The sequence below is a fragment of the Eumetopias jubatus genome, unplaced genomic scaffold (genome assembly GCF_037043125.1).
Source record: "Eumetopias jubatus isolate StellerSeaLion01/CBP00866 unplaced genomic scaffold, mEumJub1_p1.0 scaffold_4, whole genome shotgun sequence".
In the NCBI taxonomy this organism is placed as follows: Eukaryota; Metazoa; Chordata; class Mammalia; order Carnivora; family Otariidae; genus Eumetopias; species Eumetopias jubatus.
This window is the reverse complement of record NW_028274810.1, coordinates 75,676,097-75,695,629: the sequence shown is the minus strand read 5'-3', so window position 1 is coordinate 75,695,629 and position 19,533 is coordinate 75,676,097.

Here is a 19,533-nt window from a genome sequence, read left to right as displayed (position 1 = left end):
CTAAAAGACCCAGCAATTCCACTCCAAGGTATGTCCAAGAGAAATGAAAATATTTGTGTGCAAGTTTTTGTGTGGACATATGTTCATAGGAGCAGCATAATAGCTAGATTGTTGAAACAAGCAAAATGTCCAACTGATGAATGGATAAAATATAGAGCATTTATACAATGGAATATTATTCAGCTATAAAAAGAATGAAGTACTGATACATGTTACAACATGGATGGACCTTTAAAATATGCTAAGTCAGTCACAAAAGGTCACATATTATATGATTCCAATTATATGAAATCCTTAGAACAGGCAAATTTATAGAGACAAAGTAGATTAGTGGTTGCTAGGGCTAAAGATGGGAAGTGGAGAAGGGGACTGATTGCTAATGGGCATGGAGCTTATTGTGGGGATGCAAATGTTCCAAAAATAGATTATGGAAATGATTACACAACTCTAAATATGCTAAATTAAAATTAAAAAACATTCATTTAATGTTAAATGGGTGAGTGGTATGGTATGTAAATTATGCCTTAATAAAGCTATTTTTAAATAGATCAGAGACCTGGGGCACCTTCGTGGCTTAACTGGTTAAGTGTCTGACTCTTGGTTTTGGCTCAGGCTGTGATCTCAGGGTTTTGGAATTGAGCCCACATTGGTCTCTATGCTCAGCACAGAGTCTGCTTGAGATTCTCTTCCTTACCCTCTACCCCTCTCTGCACGCAAATGCTTGTGCTCGCTCTCTCAAATAAATAAATAAATAAATAAATAAATAAATAAATAAAATCTTTTGAAAAATGGATCAGAGACCTAAGTGTAAAGCATAAGATTATAAAACCCTTAGGAGATGACATAGGAGAAAAATTTCATGACTTTTAGTTAAGCAGTGTTCTTAGATATGATACCAAATGCATAATCTATGCATTTAAAAACTTGATTTCATCAAAATTTAAAACTTTTGCACTGTGAAGGACACTGTTAAGAGAATAAAAAGACAAATCACAAACTGGGAGAAAACATCTGTATGACACATAACAAAGGAATATATACAGAAGATATCTTTTAAAAACTTCCTAAAACTCAACCAAAAAACTCAAAAAAAAAAAAATATGAATGGACAGTTCACCAGAGAATATACAAATGGTAAATAAGCACCTAAAAAGATGCTCATTATTAGTCCTTAGGGAAATGCCAACTAAAACCACGAGGTATTATTACACAGTGTATTAGTTATCTATTGCTCTAACAAATTATCCCCAAATCTAGCATCTTAAAACAATGTACATTATCTCAGTTTCTGTGGGTCATGCATTTAGGCACAGCATCAGTGGGTCCCCTGTTTTAGAGTCTCTCATAAGGTTTCAACCAAGGTGTTGGGTGGTGGGGGGCAGGGGTAACCTCAAATGCAAGCTCCACTGGGATAGGACCTGATGCTAAGCATGGTTATTGGCAGGATTCAGTTACTTGAGGGCTATTGGACTTTGGGCCTTAGTTCCTTGCTGGATGTTAGCTGAAGACTGCCTTAATCCTTTGCCAGGTGGTTCTGTCCATCAAGGTGAGCTCACAAGAAAAGCCGGAAGAGAAGGCCAGTAAGATAGAAGTCAATCTTTTGTAATCTAATCACAGAAGTAACACCCCATTACTGTTTACATAATTATTCAGTTTAAGAAAATGAAAGGGAAATTAATAGTTACTATTTCTTATTCTGTTAGAAGCAAGTTATTAGGTCCAACCCAAATTCAAGAGGTAGGGATTATCCAAGGATGTGATTACCTGGAGCAATGAATACCATGGGAGTCATGTCAGAAGCTTCCTTCCTACACACCCTTTTTAGATGAGCTAAAATTTTAAAATACTGACAATTCTAAGTGCTCACAAGGGTGCAAAGCACAGCATTTTCATACATTGTTGGTGGGAATGTAAAGTGTTAACAGCCACTCTGGAAAACTGGCAGTTTCTTAAAATGTTGAACATATACTATAGAACCCAGCAATTCCACTTCTTGATATTTATCCTAGAAAAATGAAAGCTTACATTCACAAAAAGACATGTACACAGATGTGTATAGCAGCATTCATAATCACCCAAAAGTAGAACCAATCCAAATGTCCCTCACTGGATAAATGGATAAACAAATTGTGGTATCCACAAAGGAGATACTATCCAATAAAAGGGAATGAATTATTGATGCATGCAACAACATGGAGAATTGCAAATAAATTATGCTAAGCCAAAGAACGCAGTCTCCAAAGGTTACATACTATATAATTTCATTTGTAGGACATTCTGGAAAAGGCAAAAATAAATAAAGAACAAATCAGTGGTTGCCAGGGTTAGGGGCTGGGGGAAGCAGTCTGAATACAAATTCGCTAGGAATAGTATATTTAACAATAAAAAGCATAGAGATGGTTTCTGAACCTGAAGATGGAGAAGTGGTACCCGGACACTATAAAGAATTTTGTGTGCATTGACTAGACAATAAACAAATACCTCTTCTCTACCTGGTCTAAATCATCAATAGATCACTATGCCTTACATGAACCCATGAAATTCTTAATGTATTTTAAAATCAAATTGTTTATACAGATGGGGGCTCCACAAAAAAATATTTGCCCAGACAGTTGCACATCCTAGATAGATGATTCTACTTGACTGAAACAGAGCACATTTGCTGGGTCCAGTGAGACACAAACTTTATTACATAAGAAGCCCTCCTTGAAGTACATAGAGATTTTGTACTAGGGGAAGATTTAATCTTCTAGACATTTGAAAAGTGAATATATGGAGTTGGTTTTTTTTTGTAATAGACGTAGAAGGGAAAAGGTTGAAGACTACAGCTATAGTCAAAAGTTGAGAATAATAGTTGCATTTATTGCATGCTAACTACATACTAGGTATGATTTGAAGTGCTTTGTCTATATTAGCTAATTTAATCCTCCCAACAATCCCAAAAGTCAGATACCATTATTATCCCCATTTCATGAATCAGGAAACTGAAGCACAGAGAGGTTATACAAAGTAACATAGCTAATAAGGATTTGAGATCAGGAAGACTTGGTTCCAGAGCCATGTTCTTAATTCTTCTGTACTCACTTTGCAGTATAAGAACATGAAAGAAAGATTGGTATTGTTAGTATTTCTTGTATACCAGCCATTGTGCAATGTTTTATAATGAAAACAATTTATCATCCTCATTATAGCCCTAGTCACGGAATCAGGTTACTATTCCTGTTTCACTGAAAAGGAAAACCAAGGTACAAAGATCTCATACCATGTTCCGTGTTATACTGTAAAAAGTGATGGTTTCAGAATTTGAACCCAGGCCTATCTAAAAGAGTCCAGTCTTCCTATTCTGAAATACTAAACTCTGGGGCATGAAGGGATGGAGGAGTGAGGAAGGGACCTTACATGCCCTTATTGATTCGCACAGAAAACTGGAATTAATACTGTCTAGGAAATCTTCAAGTAAAGTAAGTTTAAGAAATTTTACAGATAGAGATTTCTTGCCAGCAAATCTAGGGAAAAGCGATCATCAAAAAACTGAGTCACAACTACATTATGACTCTTCAAGGGCGAGGATTTTAGTAACATAAAACAAAATCTTGCCCCCATAATAGATGTTAAGGAGAACTTGCAGATGCAAGAACATGAAATGAAGTTAGTATTCAAGGGGCTGATCCTAAGAACCTAGAAAACCAAGAATACCCACCTTGAAAAACAGAAACCTGCCCACTCACAGCCTTTTGTAAAATCCTATGTGAGTGAAGACAGATTTATTCTCCAGGCAGCAAAGATTACTTTGGGACCCAGAAAAAATGTTGAAGAAGTAAAATGGGGGTAAAGAACATCTCCCATAGAACATTGCTTAGAGAAGCTCCAAGGTCAACTGTTGCCTGACCTTATAGAGCAAGACTCCCCATTGCCTAATGGCTAGGTAACTTCATTCAGCTCTATGTATAAAGGTATAAGAACATTTATAACTGAAAATCATTTGTCATAAATAGGCACCAAAGAACTCACTTGGAAGGAGAAGCCCTAAATTTGTAATAACCATGGGAAAATCCTTTATAATACCTCAAACTTAGAAAGATATAAAATTATTCAGAGAAATCATTATATATACATGAATTGTATGTAATTATATGAATTATAAATATGTGAATGGATGGCTTGGATATACCTCAGGCCCTTAGTACATATCTTCAAATTCAGACACTCCACAAATGAGAAAAACACTGCAAATATTTGAGCAGGGTAAGGGCTTCAGTTGGAGTATGGATCTTTGATTACATCAGACAAACCAGACAGGGGAGATACTATATATTTGCAAAGAGTGTGTTAAGTACTTTGGCAGAATTTATCTTGGAGTTCACACAGTAGAAGAGCCTTACAAATATGATGAGTGGGTTGTGGGCGTCAGAAGCATAAAAATATTTGCAATCGTGAAAGTGTCCATTGGATCCCTAGGGAAAATGGAGGACTAGGAGGATCCTGAGCTCCGCTTGTACCACAGATACACCTAGGCAACATCTACAGCTATGCAACTAACCTGAAGACTGACAAACAGATCTTCCATAGCTAGTTGTAGAGGGAAGGCCATGTGCAAAAGGGTAGAAAGGACAGAGATGTGGTAGGGAACCAAGCCCCCAGCCCAACTAGCTGTAAATGGAAATGACATCACAAACACAGGAATAAGGGGATCAGACTGTTCACTGCAAAGCCCTCGCCCTGGGGACCTACAATGGGATGAATCCCCATAACATCTGGCTTTGGAAATTAGCAGGGCTTAACTCCAGGAGTTTTAGAAATCAGTGGGGCTTAACTCTGGGAGAGCAGGAGGATAACAGGAAAAAAAGTCCCCACCTTTAAAGGCCCAGGAAGATAAATAACTCAGCCTGAGATACAGCACAGAAATAGTGGTTTAAAAAGTGCTTAGGATATAGGTGAAGATTTATCGACTCATCTTAGAATGTGTGCCAGAGAGTCAGGATCTGCAGATTTCTCCAGGAACAAAAGTGCTGACAGTTACAATTTTTTCTGCCCTCCCCCAGCCTAGATAGATGGATGCTTATGTAAATCAGGTCTAACATTCTCCATTCACTGCTACCTTGTTAGCACTGCATGCCCTGCCCTAGCATTCCCCTGCATACCCATCCCACCCAACCTGCCCAACCTGGCAAGCATTCTTGCACATCTAGCAGGCATCCCTGGCCAGCACCAGCACCACTGCCCTGGGGAAGGGGGGGAGAGAACCCCATACACCAGTGTGTCTGTAGTTCCTGCCTTTCCGTGCCCCTTCAGCTGTGGCAGAGAGGCTAATTGCAGACAACTAGGTGAGTGCTGACCCCACCCACCAAAGAGCCCATGGTAGCAACAGCTGGGCCTTTCAACAGCAAGGTGAGTGAACCCTGCTCAGTACACTCATAGCAAACAAAGTTGGTCATTGCAACCGGGTAGGCTGAAGACAATCATGGCTCAGCCACAACTGGAAGGTGCATGCACCCCATACAGGCCACACCCCTGGAGCTCCTGGTTCTGGTAACCAGGGGATTATGTTACAGGGCACCACAGGAACTCTTCTATACAAGGGCACTACTTTTGAAACCAAGAGATGTAGCTGACCTACCTAATATGTAGAAACAAACAGAGTGTCAGACAAAATGAGGAGACAGAGGAATAGGTCTCAAATGAAATAAGACAAAAAATCACAGAAATGGTGCTAAATGAAACAGAGATCAACAATATACTTGATAAAGAGTTCAAAGTAGTGGTCCACAATGGTACTCACTGGACTTGAGAAAAGAGTATATAGAAAATATAAAAAAGAACCAGACAGAGCTAAAGAATAACTGAAATGAAAAATACACTAGAGGGAATCAACAGCGGATTAAGGGATGCAGAAGAATGGATCAATGATCTGGAAGACAGGGTAATGGAAAGCAACAAAGCCAAACAGCAAAAATAAAAAAATTAAAAAATGAGAATAGGTGAAGGGAACTCTGACATCACCAAGCATAATAAAATTCACAATATAAGGATCCCAGGAGAAGGAGAGAGAGACAATGGTGCAGATTTGAAGAAATAATAGCTGAAAACTTCCCTTGCCTGGGGAAGGGAATAGACATCCAGGTCCAGAAAACACAGACAGACCCTAATAAGAAGCCAAGGAAGTCCACAGTAAGACCCATAATAATTAAGATGGCAAAAAGTAGTTATGAAGAGAGATTCTTAAAAGCTTCAAGAAAAAAAGAAAACAGTTACATATAAGGGAAACCCCATAAGGCTGTCAACTGATTTTTCAACCAGAAATTTCGCAGGCCAGAGGGGTTGTTACAATATATTCAAAGTGCTTAAAAGGAAAAAATCTGCAACCAAGAATACTCACCCAACAAGGTTATCATTCAGAATTGAAGGAGAGATAAAGAGTTTCCCCAAAAGTTAAAGGAATTAATCATTGCCAAAGTAGCCTTACAAGAAATTTTGAGGTCATGACTTTTACTGGAAAGAAAAAGTCATAACTGGAAAAATTATGAAAGGAAAAAATTTCATAAGGCAAACATATTGTAAAGGTAGAAGATTCATCACTTAAAAGCCAGTATGAAGGTTAAAACACAAAAGTACTAAATCAATTACATCTACAAAAATTAGTCAAGAGATACCCAAAATAAAAAGATGTAAAATATGACATACATAATATATGGATGGGAGGGTAAAAATTTGTGCTTTTAGGATGTTGTGCAAACTTAAGTGACCATCAATTTAATATAGACTGTTACATAGGGACGCCTGGGTGGCTCAGTCGTTAAGCGTCTGCCTTCGGCTCAGGTCATGATCCCAGGGTCCTGGGATTGAGTCCCATATAGGGCTCCTTGCTCAGTGAGGAGCCTGCTTCTCCCTCTCCCTCTACTGCTCCTGCTTGTGCTCTCTCTCTCTCTCTGACAAATAAATAAATAGACTGTTACATACATGGAATGCTATATATGAACCTAATGGTAACCACGAATCAAAAACCTAAAATATATATACAAAAGAAATAAAGAGAAAGGAATTCAAGTATAATACTAAAGAAAGCTATCAAATCACAAGGGAAGAGAGCAAGAGAAGAGGAAAGGAACAGAGAAGAACTACAAAAACAACCAGAAAAAAATTAAACAAAGGGGCAGTAAGTACATACTTATCAACAATTACTTTAAATGTAAATGGACTGAAAAAATGTAAATGGACTGTACACACATATAATGTTTTAAAAAATATCACATTAAAAACTTTTTAAAAATGTAAGTGGACTAAGTGTTCTAATCAAAAGACATAGGGTAACTGAAAGAATAAAAGCACAAGACCCATAAATATGCTGCCTACAAGAGACTCACTTCAGACCTAAAAACACATACAGACCGAAAGTGAAGGGAGGGTAAAAGATATCTTGTACAAAAGGGCGGGGGTTGGGAGAAGCCAGGGTAGCAATACTTACATCAGACAAAATACATTTTAAAGACTGTAGCAAGAGACAAATAAGGGCATTACATAATAATAAAGGGAACAATTGAACAAGAAAATGCAATTAAAAATATCTATGCACCCAACACGGGAATACCTAAATACATAACATAAATATTAACAGAAATAAAGGGAGACATTGACAGTAATACAATAATAGTAGGGGACTTTAACACACCCCACTTACATCAATGGATAAATCATCCAGAAGGAAAATCAATAAGGAAATAGTGGCTTTGAAAGGCACATTAGACAAAATAAGATCTAACAGATATATACACAGAATATTGCATCTAAAAACAGCAGCACATCCTTTTCAAGTGCACATGGAACATTCTCCAGGATAGATCACATGTTAGGCCACAAAATAAGTCTCAATAAAATTAAAGATTGAAATCGTATCAAGCATCTTCTCTGACTGCAACAATATGAAACTAAAAAACCAATTACAAGAAAAAAACTGGAAAAACACAAACACATGGAGGCCAGATAACATGCTACTAAACAACCAATGGATCAGTGAAGAAATCAAAGAGGAAATAAAAAAATACCTGGAGGCAAATGAAAAGGAAAACACAATGGTTCAAAATCTTTGGAACACAGCAAAAGCAGTTCTCAGAGGGAAGGTTATAGTAATGCAGGCCTACCTAAAGAAACAAGAAAAATCTCAAATAAACAATCTAATCTTACACTTAAGGGAACTAGAAAAGAACAAACAAAACCAAAGTTAGTAAAAAGAAAGGAAATAATAAAGATTAGAGTGGAAATAAATGAAATTGAGACTAAAAAAATAGAAAAGCTCAATGAAACCCAGAACTGGTTCTTTGGAAAGATAATCAAAATTGATAAACCTTTAGCCAGACTCATCAAGACTAAAAGAGAACTCCAATAATATCAGAAATGGAGAAATGACAACTGACACCACAAAAATATAAATAATTATGACACTATTATAAAATTATATACAAAAAAAAAATGGACATCCTAGAAGAATGGATAAATTCCTAGAAACATATAATCTTCCACAACTGAATCAGGAAGAAATAGAAAATCTGAACAGATTACTAATAACAAAATTGAACTGGTAATCAAAAAACTCCCAACCAACAAAAGTCAAAGACCAGGTGGCTTCACAGGTGAATTCTGCCAAACATTTAAAGAACAGTGAATACCTCTTCTCAAACTATTCCAAAATACAGAAGAGGAAGGAAAGCCTCCGAATTGATTCTATGAGGCCAGCATTACCCTGATACCAAAACCAGACAAAGACACTGCAAAAAAGAAAACTAGAAGCCAATATCCCTGATGAACATAGATGCAAAAATCCTCAACAAAATATTAGCAAATCAAATTCAACAATACATTAAAAGGATCATTCACCATGACCAGGTAGGATTTATTCCAGGAATGCAAGGGTGGTTCAATTTTCACAAAATCCAATGTGATACATCACATTAACAAGAGGAAGGATATAAACCACATGATTATCTCAAAAGATGCAGGGAAAACATGTGACAAAAATGCAAAATCCATTCGTGATAAAAGCTGTTAACAAAGTGGATTTAGAGGGACCATACCTCAACATAATAAAGGCCATATATGACAAACCCACAGCTAACATCATATTCACTGGTGAAAAACTGAAAACATTTCCCCTAAGATCAGGAACAAGACAAGGATGTCCACTCCCACCACTTTTATTTAACATGATACTGGAAGTTCTAGCTGCACCAATCAGACAAGAAAAAGAAATAAAAGGCATCCAAATTGATAAGGAAGAAGTAAAACTGTCACTATTTGCAGATGACGTGATACTCTGTTTAGAAAACCCTAAAAACTCCACTAAAAAAGCTATTAGAACGGATAAATGAATTCAGTAAAGTTGCAGTTTACAAATTATATAGAAATCTGTTGCATTTCTATACACCAATAACAAAGTACCAGAAAGAGAAATTAAGAAAATAATCTCATTTACAATTGCACTAAAAAGAATAAAATACCTAGGAATAAGCTTAACCAAGGAAGTGAAAGAAAGGCCTATACTCTGAAAACTATAAGACATTGATCAGAGAAATTGAAGACAACCCAAATAAATGGAAAGATACAGCATGCTCATCGGTTTGGAGAACAAGTATTGTTAAAATGTCCATACTATTCAAAGCAATCTACAGTTTCAGTGAATTCCTAGCAAAACACCAATAGCATTTTCCACAGAACTGGAACAAATAATCCTAAAATTCATATGGAACCACAAAATACTGAATAGCCAAGCAATATTGAGAAAGAAGAAAGCTGGGAGTGTATCACAATCCCAGATTTCATGATATACTACAAGGCTACAGTAACCAATATAATATGTTACTTCCATGAAATTAGACACATTGATCAATGGAACAGGATAGAGAGCTCATAAATAAACCCATGCCTATATGGTCAATTAATCTAAGACAAAGGAGGCAAGACTATACAAAGGGGAAAAGACTGTCTTTTCAATAATAAAATGGCATTGAGAAAACTGGACAGCTACATATGAAAGAATGAAACTCAACCACTTTCTTATACCATGCATAAAAGTACACTCAAAATGAACTCAGATCTATGTAGACCTATGTGAGACCTAAAACCATAAAACTCCTAAAAAAATATAGGCGATAATCTCTTAGACATCAGCCTTAGCAACATATTTATGAATATGTTTCTGTGGGCAAGGGAAACAAAAGAAAAAATGAACTATTGGGACAATGTCAAAATAAAAAGCCTTTGCTTGGGCGCCTGGGTGGCTCAGTTGGTTAAGCGACTGCCTTCGGCTCAGGTCATGATCCTGGAGTCCCGGGATCGAGTCCCACATCGGGCTCCCTGCTCAGCAGGGAGTCTGCTTCTCCCTCTGACCCTCCCCCTTCTCATGCTATCTCTCATTCTCTCTCTCTCGAATAAATAAATAAAATCTTTAAAAAAAAAAGCCTTTGCTTAGGAAAACATATATAAAACTTATACCACTCAACACCAATAAAACAAACAATCCAGTTAAAAAATGGACAGAGAACCTGAATAGACATTTTTCCAAAGAAGACCTACAGATGGCCAACTGACACATGAAAAGATGCTCAACATCACTCATCATCAAGGAAATGCAAATCAAAACTACAATAAGAGAGCCGCTCACACCAGTCAGAATGGCTAGCCTCAAACACACAAGAAATAACAAGTGTTTTCAAGGATGTGGAGAAAAGAGAATCTTCATATGCGGTTGGTGAGAATGTATTTTGGTGCAACCACTGTGGAAAACAGTATGGAGGTTCCTCAAAAAATTAAAAATAGAGGTACCATATGATCCAGCAATTCCACTACTGTGTACTTAGCCAAAGAAAACAAAAACAGTAATTCAAAAAGATAAATGCATCCCTATGTTTATTGCAGCATTATTTACAATGAGCCAAGGTAGGAAAGCAACCCAAGTGTCCACGGATAGATAAGCAGATAAAGATGTGGTATATATATACACACACAATGGAATATTATTCAGCCATAAAATAGAATGAAATCTTGCCATCTGCAACATGAATGGACTTAGATGGTATTATCCTAAATGAAATAAATCAGAGAAAGACAAATACCATATGATTTCACTTATATGTGGAATCTAAAGAATAAAACAAACAACAACAACAAAAAAAAACACCCCAAAGACTCCTAACTACAGAGAATAAACTGATGGTTGCCAGAGGGGAGGTGGGCAGGAAGATGGGTAAAATTGGCGAAGGGAATTAAAAGATTCAAACTGCCAGTTATAAAATAAATAAGCCATAAAGATGAAAAGTAAAGCATAGGGAATATGGTCAATAATATTATAATAACATTGTATGGTGACTACACTTGTGAGCACTGAGTAATGTATAGAGGTATTGAATCACTATGTTGTACACTTGAAATTAATATAACTTTGTATGCCAACTAAACTTCCAAAAAAAAAAAAAAAAAGAATGATCACTGTGAGATATCCTGGACCCAATGAGAAAAAAAAACCTCATTTTTCATTTTTTAAATGGTATCAGTAGAGGGAAATGGTACCCAGAAGGCAGCTTTGGGAGCACCAGGGAGCTGGCCCTCTCTCCCAGCCTCCCCATCTCCCTCTCCACCAGTTCTGAATAATTTTATCACATCTCTGCATTTGGGATCCTGAGCCAAGCTTTGCTTAATTTAGTCATATTATTCTAGTTAAATGAATTGCAACCTTCAAAATGAACTTGTGCAATCCTGATATTCATTTAATTCCAAATATTGTTAACCTTCCAGCCATAAAGTCCTTGGAGCCTTTACTCACTTGCTCTTAAAATTTCCAGAGCTTCAGTTACCCATTAAAATTGACTTAAATTCAACCATGAATTGTCCTTGACAGTCTAATTGGATGGATATATTTAGTAAATGCTCCTGCATTGAAAGCCATTCACTCATTTAAGAGGCATTCACTGAGTGCCCGCCCTGTGCCAGGCAATCCGATGTGTAAACTCCGGCCCTACTCATTCCTCCTCTATGAGCCCTTCTGTGTGGTCTGGAAATGCCTGTCCTCTCTGTGAGTTAGCTAAGGTTGGCCAGTATGATGTAGGTCACTTGGAACATTCTGGAATTTCAGTAAGAATTGTCATTTTTGCAGATATCAATGAGATCACTTAAAGCAGCATTCCCTTTATTCATCTTCTGTGACTGACTGCAATTCAGATTTCATGGAAGGCTCTCAGTATAGCAGGATAAAGTATGGATGGCCTAGAAAGTTAGGTAGAGGTCTGTGACTTAAAGCAGTGAATAAGGAATCACTTAAGGTTTTTTTTGTTTGTTTGTTTGTTTTTTACCAGGTACGGAATAAACAAAATTGGATGTTTCAGGTAGAAAATTGGGCAGAGACATTACAATTACGTAGAAAGTATGTGACACTAGCTCCATCCGTGTTGTTGCAAACGGCAAGATGTCATTCTTTTTGATGGCTAAATAACATCCCACACAAACACACCACATCTTCTCTATCCATTCATCCGTTGATGGATATTTGGGCTCTCTCCATAGTTTGTCTATTGTTGATGGATGGAGTTAGAGTGTATTTTGCTAAGTGAAATAAGTCGGTCAGAGAAAGACAAATAACCACAGGATCTCACTCATATGTGGAATTTAAGAAAACAGATGAACATATGGGAAGGGGGAAAAGAAAAAAAGGAAAGAGGGAAACAAACCATAAAAGACTGTTAATGATAGAGCACAAACTGAGGGTGATGGAGGGAGGTGGGCAGGGGGATGGGCCAGATGGGAGATGGGTATGAAAGAGGGCACCTGTGATGAGCACTGGGTCTTGTAAGTGATGAATCACCAAATTCTACTCCAGAAACCAATATTGCACTATAGGTCAACTAACAAAATTTAAATTAAAAAAGAAAGAAAGAAAAAGTGTGTGAGAGCAGTAAATGCTCACAAAGAATTTCGTATTTCAGTCATGGAGTGGTGGAGACCCACTCAGCGGTGTACAACAGGAGAGGACAGTATTTCCCTAGAAAAACTGTAGAAAACAAGGAGAACATTTGTGGTAGAAAATATAGTATTTATTAGGGCTGACACCATGGCTTCTAGGAGAGAATGCTATGAAGATGGAAAGGTCAGATTTATTCCAAGGTTTCTGAATAGCAGAGACAATGAAATGGAGTTTGGAAGGACCAAGGACCTCTGCTATCAGACTACCAACTCCCCCTCTTGGTGGCTCTATGACTTTACAGAAGGTACTTAACATCACTGACCACCACCTCCTGTCTTTCCAGTTCAGGTTCTCTGGTACCCACATTCTCATAATTCTTCAACTTCATTGAGACCTCCAGGACCGGATGCCCACGACTTTCCACTAATTATTCTTCTCCTCCTGTCTCTGCTTTCCTCCTTTTCCGGCATAGATTCCATGATCCATCATTTTGGATCTTTTTAAAACAAGTTCAACCCTCTCTCCCCTCTCTACCCAACACACTAATCTAGGAAACCCCCAACCCTCAATAAACCCAACTCTGACGTCTGGGCTGGTACTCAAGCAGCTGATCGTTGCAGGAGAAAGGCCACACAACACTGACTGCCTTCACCTTAACTCCCCGACTACAGACAAATATGGTGAGGAAATACCACTCATGACATAATCAAATGGACTGGTCTCTTACCATCCCTTTAATACTTATTTAGTGGGGGGTCATCTCCTTCCCTGGAAGAGAGTCTAGCAGACCTGTAACTGTTCTTCTCTTAGCAAACAGACAGTTCTACACTCACTTCTGGTCCCAAACCCAGTCTAGATGCAGTGACCAGAATGTCCCGAAGGGACTTGGCATTGAGGCTTCCCACCTGCAGAGTTTGGTAGGAAGCTTGCAATGGGAAAGGGGCTTCATCACTGTGCTCCCTCCGCTCTTTCTGCTCACCCCCTCCCTTATTCGTTAACCATTGTTGGGGATCCACCAGAGTGTAAGGACAGAGGAGGAGGAAGAATAATAGGTGCTCTTGAAATCTGCTCTCAAGCCCTTGGGTGCCCCCCTCTGGTCGGGTCTGGTAGATGAAGAAAGTCAATGTTCTTATGGTGCTTTGACGGTTATTCCGAGGTTTCACAGCCGGGACACATCTCTCCTTGGGTGAGCTTGACTCAGAGGAATGCCCCTCTGTTCGAGGTGGATGCTGAGGATTCCTTCCTCAGCCTCTGTCCGCCAAGGTCTCCTCAACCCTCCAGACAGCCCTGTGGGTTGGGACCCAAGACAGTGCCGACAGGTCCTCTCCAGCTTCCAGCCCACAGGAAACATTTGTACCCCCTTGCCATAGCACATTCAGGCACGAGATCGGTCCCAGTGCAGCAAGACGCCCTGACCAATGCCGTCAGACAGACTTCCTCCAGCCCTCCAGATTTCCACATCCACGCGTTCCCAAGCATCATCCCTCAGCCTCTTTGCTCCCGGCTCAGGAACACAATTCTCAGCTGTCCTGGTGGGGCCCTGGAAGTCCCCTGCACGAGGCTGAGGTTCCAGAGTAGCATCACCGCCAAAGTGGAGGGAGGACCCTAGGCCTGGCGTCGGCAACATTGCCCTATAGAAGGCCCTTCACTCCTCTCCTCTTGGCCTCCTTTGTCTGGTAGAAGGTTTGGGGAGTTCTGGGAGAGATCCTTCGGTCATTTTCCTTGCAGGTCCCCATAGGGTGATTTGGGCCCTCCACTCTGGGATCTCACATGCCTTGCATCTTGTCTCACATCGACTGGATCTTTTTGCCAAGTCAAAACTTCAATTTCAGTTCACTGAACTGAATTCAGTTCAATTCACTTCACCTCGGTTCACTTTGAAGAGTACTCAGTACCATGTAGGAATTCTGCAGCTCACCAGTAGGGTGCCTGCCGGCTTTAAGATAACTCGAGAGTTAGGGCAATGGTGTCTGAAGGTGCGGGGCTCTCTCTGCCCACTGAGTAGCTGGGTAACCTCGGGGAAGTTATTTAACTCCTCCGTGTCTTACTTCCTCCTCTGCAGAATGGGCTCAAAATGGTCCGTACTTCTCAGGGTTGTAACGAGGATTAAACGAGCGGATGCCAGCCAACTGCTGAGAAGAGCCCCTAAAGTCTAGTGAGTTCTAAGTACGGGTCAGCTGTTACTACTCTCCTCTTTCTGTCAGCCAGCTGCAGCTCAGCCCCGTCTCGGGTGGCTTCCTTCATTTGACTGAAAGAATAAAGCAACCAGAAAGGGAAGCCCTCCTCTTCCTGCCCCCAAACCTACCAGCGTGCCTGCATCTGTGCGGACGGATGTTCTTTCTGTCCTCTGCCCATTAAAAATAGCCTTGCCAAACGCCCCCCCGTCCCCAACCCGTGCTCGAGATCCCACCCCATCTTCCTTCAGGGACTTGCCTTCCCCTCCTTTCCAGTGTCACTGAGTTCCCTGGCTGACAGCAGGCAGAGAATTTTTAGAACAAGAGCAAAAAAAAAAAAACAAAAACAAAAACCCAAGCCCTTCCTCAAGCCTGTGTCCCCTGGCAGCCTCTGCAGAATGGGGCTGGAAAGCAGAAGACAGACCCCCCCACACACACCTCGTGGGGACCCTGAGAGAAGGACCTCATAAACCATGTCAAGGGCTAAACACGGTGCCTCGCTCTCAGCAAGCCCAGAAATGTTAGTTCTAGGGTTCTTGTGGCTACCCCCTTGGGGCAACAATTTTCATTTCAGGGCTCACTGCCAGGGTGGCAGCTCTTCAAAAGATATTTTAGGCAACAATTACATTTTAGGATCCAAAGTTGGGATACAGTTCATGTAACAATTCAATATCTCCTTATATTATAGTCAACTCCCACTTGACCAATCAGACACCACCGTCTTCTGCCCGCCAGCTGGCAAGTTTGAATTAGCTCACTCTCTTCATCTTAGTATTTTTTTTTTCATTAACGTGTCCGCCACTCTCTCTGCCCTGACCAGGAGAAAACACTTTGGCACAAAGTAAGAAGCGCAATGAGCCTTGGCTTGGGGACAAGTCTTCCCTCCGGGTTGGGGCTGCCCTCTCTGCCATCCCAGCCCTGAGCATGGGGAGAGTCTCTGGAACCTGGGGTGCTTTGCCCTCAACCCCAACTGCTGGCAGAGGCATCGAGGCTCCCAAGGTGAGCAGGTTCCAGACCTATATTTTGGGGTGCAGAGCAATCCTGCCTCCAGGCTCCTAAAGCCGGTGGAGGAACAACCCCTCCCCCACCAGCTCCAACACCTGTGACGCCATATCTTTTCAGGCCTAAGTGAAGAAACCTTCCCATTCAATTCAATTCACATCCAAATCCATTCAAACCAGAAGGAGCTGAGGAATTCTCTTTCTTAAGATAAGCTGTCTGGGGCGCCTGGGTGGCTCAGTTCCTTTAAGCGACTGCCTTCGGCTCAGGTCATGATCCTGGAGTCCCGGGATCGAGTCCCACATCGGGTTCCCTGCTCAGCAGGGAGTCTGCTTCTCCCTCTGACCCTCCTCCCTCTCGTGCTCTCTATCTCTCATTCTCTCTCTCAAATAAATAGATGAAATCTTTAAAAAAAAAAAAGATAAGCTGTCTGGGTGCCCTCTCATGCCTAAGTCAAAGAGCAAATATGTGCAGAGTGAGCATAATTCTACAAAAGGAAGCAGAGGAGGGAAGGCCCTTCCTCCAGGCCAACACTCACCAGCGCAGACCAAAAGCTCTGGGGCTTGCACGCAGGGTGGTCTCAGGTGAGCAAGGGCAACCCCTCCCCAGGCCGCCTCCCTTAAAATAAGAACGCGCTCCATTGGGCACAGCTGTATTTCTTGCCACCTTTAGGGAGTTCCTTGATTGGGTTGGGTTACCGCTAGCCTGATAACTCAATCACCTTGATTCAGTTATGGGTGAGGTCTATAAAATACCTGTGAGGGTGGTACCTCCATGGGCTTGTTTATCCCCTGAACTAATTTTCTTGAAATATCCAGTGCAGGGTGGGTTCAGGCGGAAGGCCCTTAGTAAGGCCACGAGATGCGGGTACTCAGAGGAGTTATTAGGCATATCACTCCTGGCCCCTGACCAGCCGCTTCCACCACACACTGAGGCTGCTCACTGTCCTCTGTGTAAATGCAAAAAGTCCTTATTTTGTCTGATTATTCCCTTCATCTTAAAACACTCTCTTGCCTGGGATTCCACGACACCCTACGCTCCTGGGTTTCCTCCTGCCCCTTGGGCTGCTCATGTCCAGTCCAGTTTGTAGGCTCCTCAGCCTGTCTGGGGCCATAAATGCTGTTCTTTGTTCTTGGGTGCTGTCACTTCTCCCTTTATGCACTTTTTGAAGAGTACATTTCTGCAGATGCTTCTCAAATAGGATGCCTCACTCAGATCTCTCTCCTGAGCTGCCCACAGACAAGGCAAAGGCCAGCTGATGTCCTCCAGGGCACTAGATTCTTAATAAGTCAAAACCAGGACCCATCACCTTCCCATGCTTTCTCCCGCCAGACAAACCCAGTCTTCTAGTACTCCCCATGCACCCTGTTTCCTAAGTCAGAACCGTGAGCGCTAAGCTGCCTTCTCCAGGTATCTCCCTCCCAACGAGTCAGTAAGTCCTGACCGTTCTGCCCCCTTAATCTATCTCAGATTGCCCCCTCCCTCCGCACACCCTGGCCCGGTGGAGGCCACTCTCCACCTTGTGTCTCCAGATTCACTACAATAGCTCCCTACCCGCGCTCCTGGCTTCCTCCTTCCGTAGAGCCCACGTGCGGGATCCGAGGAGTGTTATCTAAAACATGATTCCAACCGTGTCTTTCTCCGTCTCAAAAGCTTTCAGAGCCTCCTACCTTTTGTAGGGTGAAGTCCATCCCCCTGAAGGAGGCTTACAGAGCCCTTCCAGGAGAGAACGCAGCTCAGCTCTTCAGCATCGCTCCGGCAGAAACGCCCCGAGACTCCACGCACAATGAGCTCAGCGCCGCAGGGAGACTCCCCGGCGCTCTCTGGCCCTGGTCTTCTGCGGTGTTATTTCTTTTCCCTGGACGTTGCTGCCGTAGCAACCCCACCCCTTTAGCTCCGCTAATTCTCTCCCCTACCACCGCATGGGTGCAGCCTCCGGATGTGCTGCCCCGCGCTCCTCCCCAGCCGCGTGCCCCGAGCTCCCATTCTCCTTCCAGGGGTCCCCTGAGCAGTCTCTGCCTCTCTCCTGAGCCACAAGGCCTGGCTCAGCACCCTCCGGTGAGCTTCCATGCCCCCTGGGCCTCCCCTAGCCGCCCTTGTCACACGGTCTCTGATGACCTTTCGCTTGTGTCCCACTAGATGGCAGCCGTTTTGTGACAACAGAGGGTTGTTGTCCTGTTGGTTCTGATTCTCTGGAGAACCATGACTAATACAGTGTATTAAGAGTTCAGGGAAGGGGGGGCGCTAGGGTGGCTCCGAGGGTCAAGTGTCCGACTCTTGGTTTCAGCTCAGGTCGTGATCTCATGGGTTGTGGGATGGAGCCCTTCCCTGGGCTCCTCACTCAGCAGGAAGTCTGCTTGAAAATTCTCTCCCTCTGCCCCTCTCCCCCTCATGCTCAAGCTCTCTCTCTAAAAATAAATAAATAAATCTTTTTAAAATTTTTTTAAAGATTGTATTTATTTATTCATGAGAGACAGGCAGAGGGAGAAGCAGGCTCCCAAGGAGCAGGGAGCCCGATACAGGACTTGATCCCAGGACCCTGGGATCATGACCTGAGCCGAAGGCAGATGCTTAACCATCTGAGCCACCCAGGCGCCCAATACATCTTTTTTTTTTTAAAGAGGTCATGGAAGGGGCAGGTGCACACACACATACAGTAGCAGGACAGAATTCACGATAAAGCAGAGGTTCTGCCGTCCAAGGTGGGAGGCTTAGTAATCCTCCTTCTGTGCTGAATCAGAGAAATGAAAAAACATATATTTTAATAAATCCATCTTAATACTGGGAACCAAGAAGGGATTTCCTCAGTGGACGAAAAATGATTAGGAATCCCTGAAAGCCGGAACTAGATCGGCTCACAGGGACACGTCAGTGACCGATGAGTGCTCGAGAATCCCTAACATTTGAGGAATTCTAAAATCATAAAACAGGCACAACGGAGACAGAAGGGATAGTTGTGGCTGTTGTCATTACAAACATGTCCCCTTACATGCCTGGCCCCTTTCCCAATGTAGTCATTTAATGAAAAGAGCACAGAACCAGGTGCTCAGTTTCTGGTTCTGCTATTGCTCCAAGGCTGTGTGGCCCTGGGCAAACTGTCTACCTCTATCTGGGCATAGTTTCTTCTTCCTTAACATGGAGGTAACACTCCTGGCCTGTGAAATTCTAGTGGGACCGAGTGAGACAGGTGTGGGGACATCTAATGCAATGACCAAAGGGAAGCTCTAAACTCTCCTCGACTTGTGCTCCAGGGCCTTCCTCCCCTGGCCCCCATACCCAGGCCTGGAGGTGAGCTCAACTGTTGCTCAGTGAGTGGGTCAGTTTTGCTGCTCCCTTCATGTTCAGTCTCTTTCCTGGGTCTATGCAGCAGGCTTTCCCGTGGCAGGGAAATTATTGTAAATTCTGGCAATGGCTGGA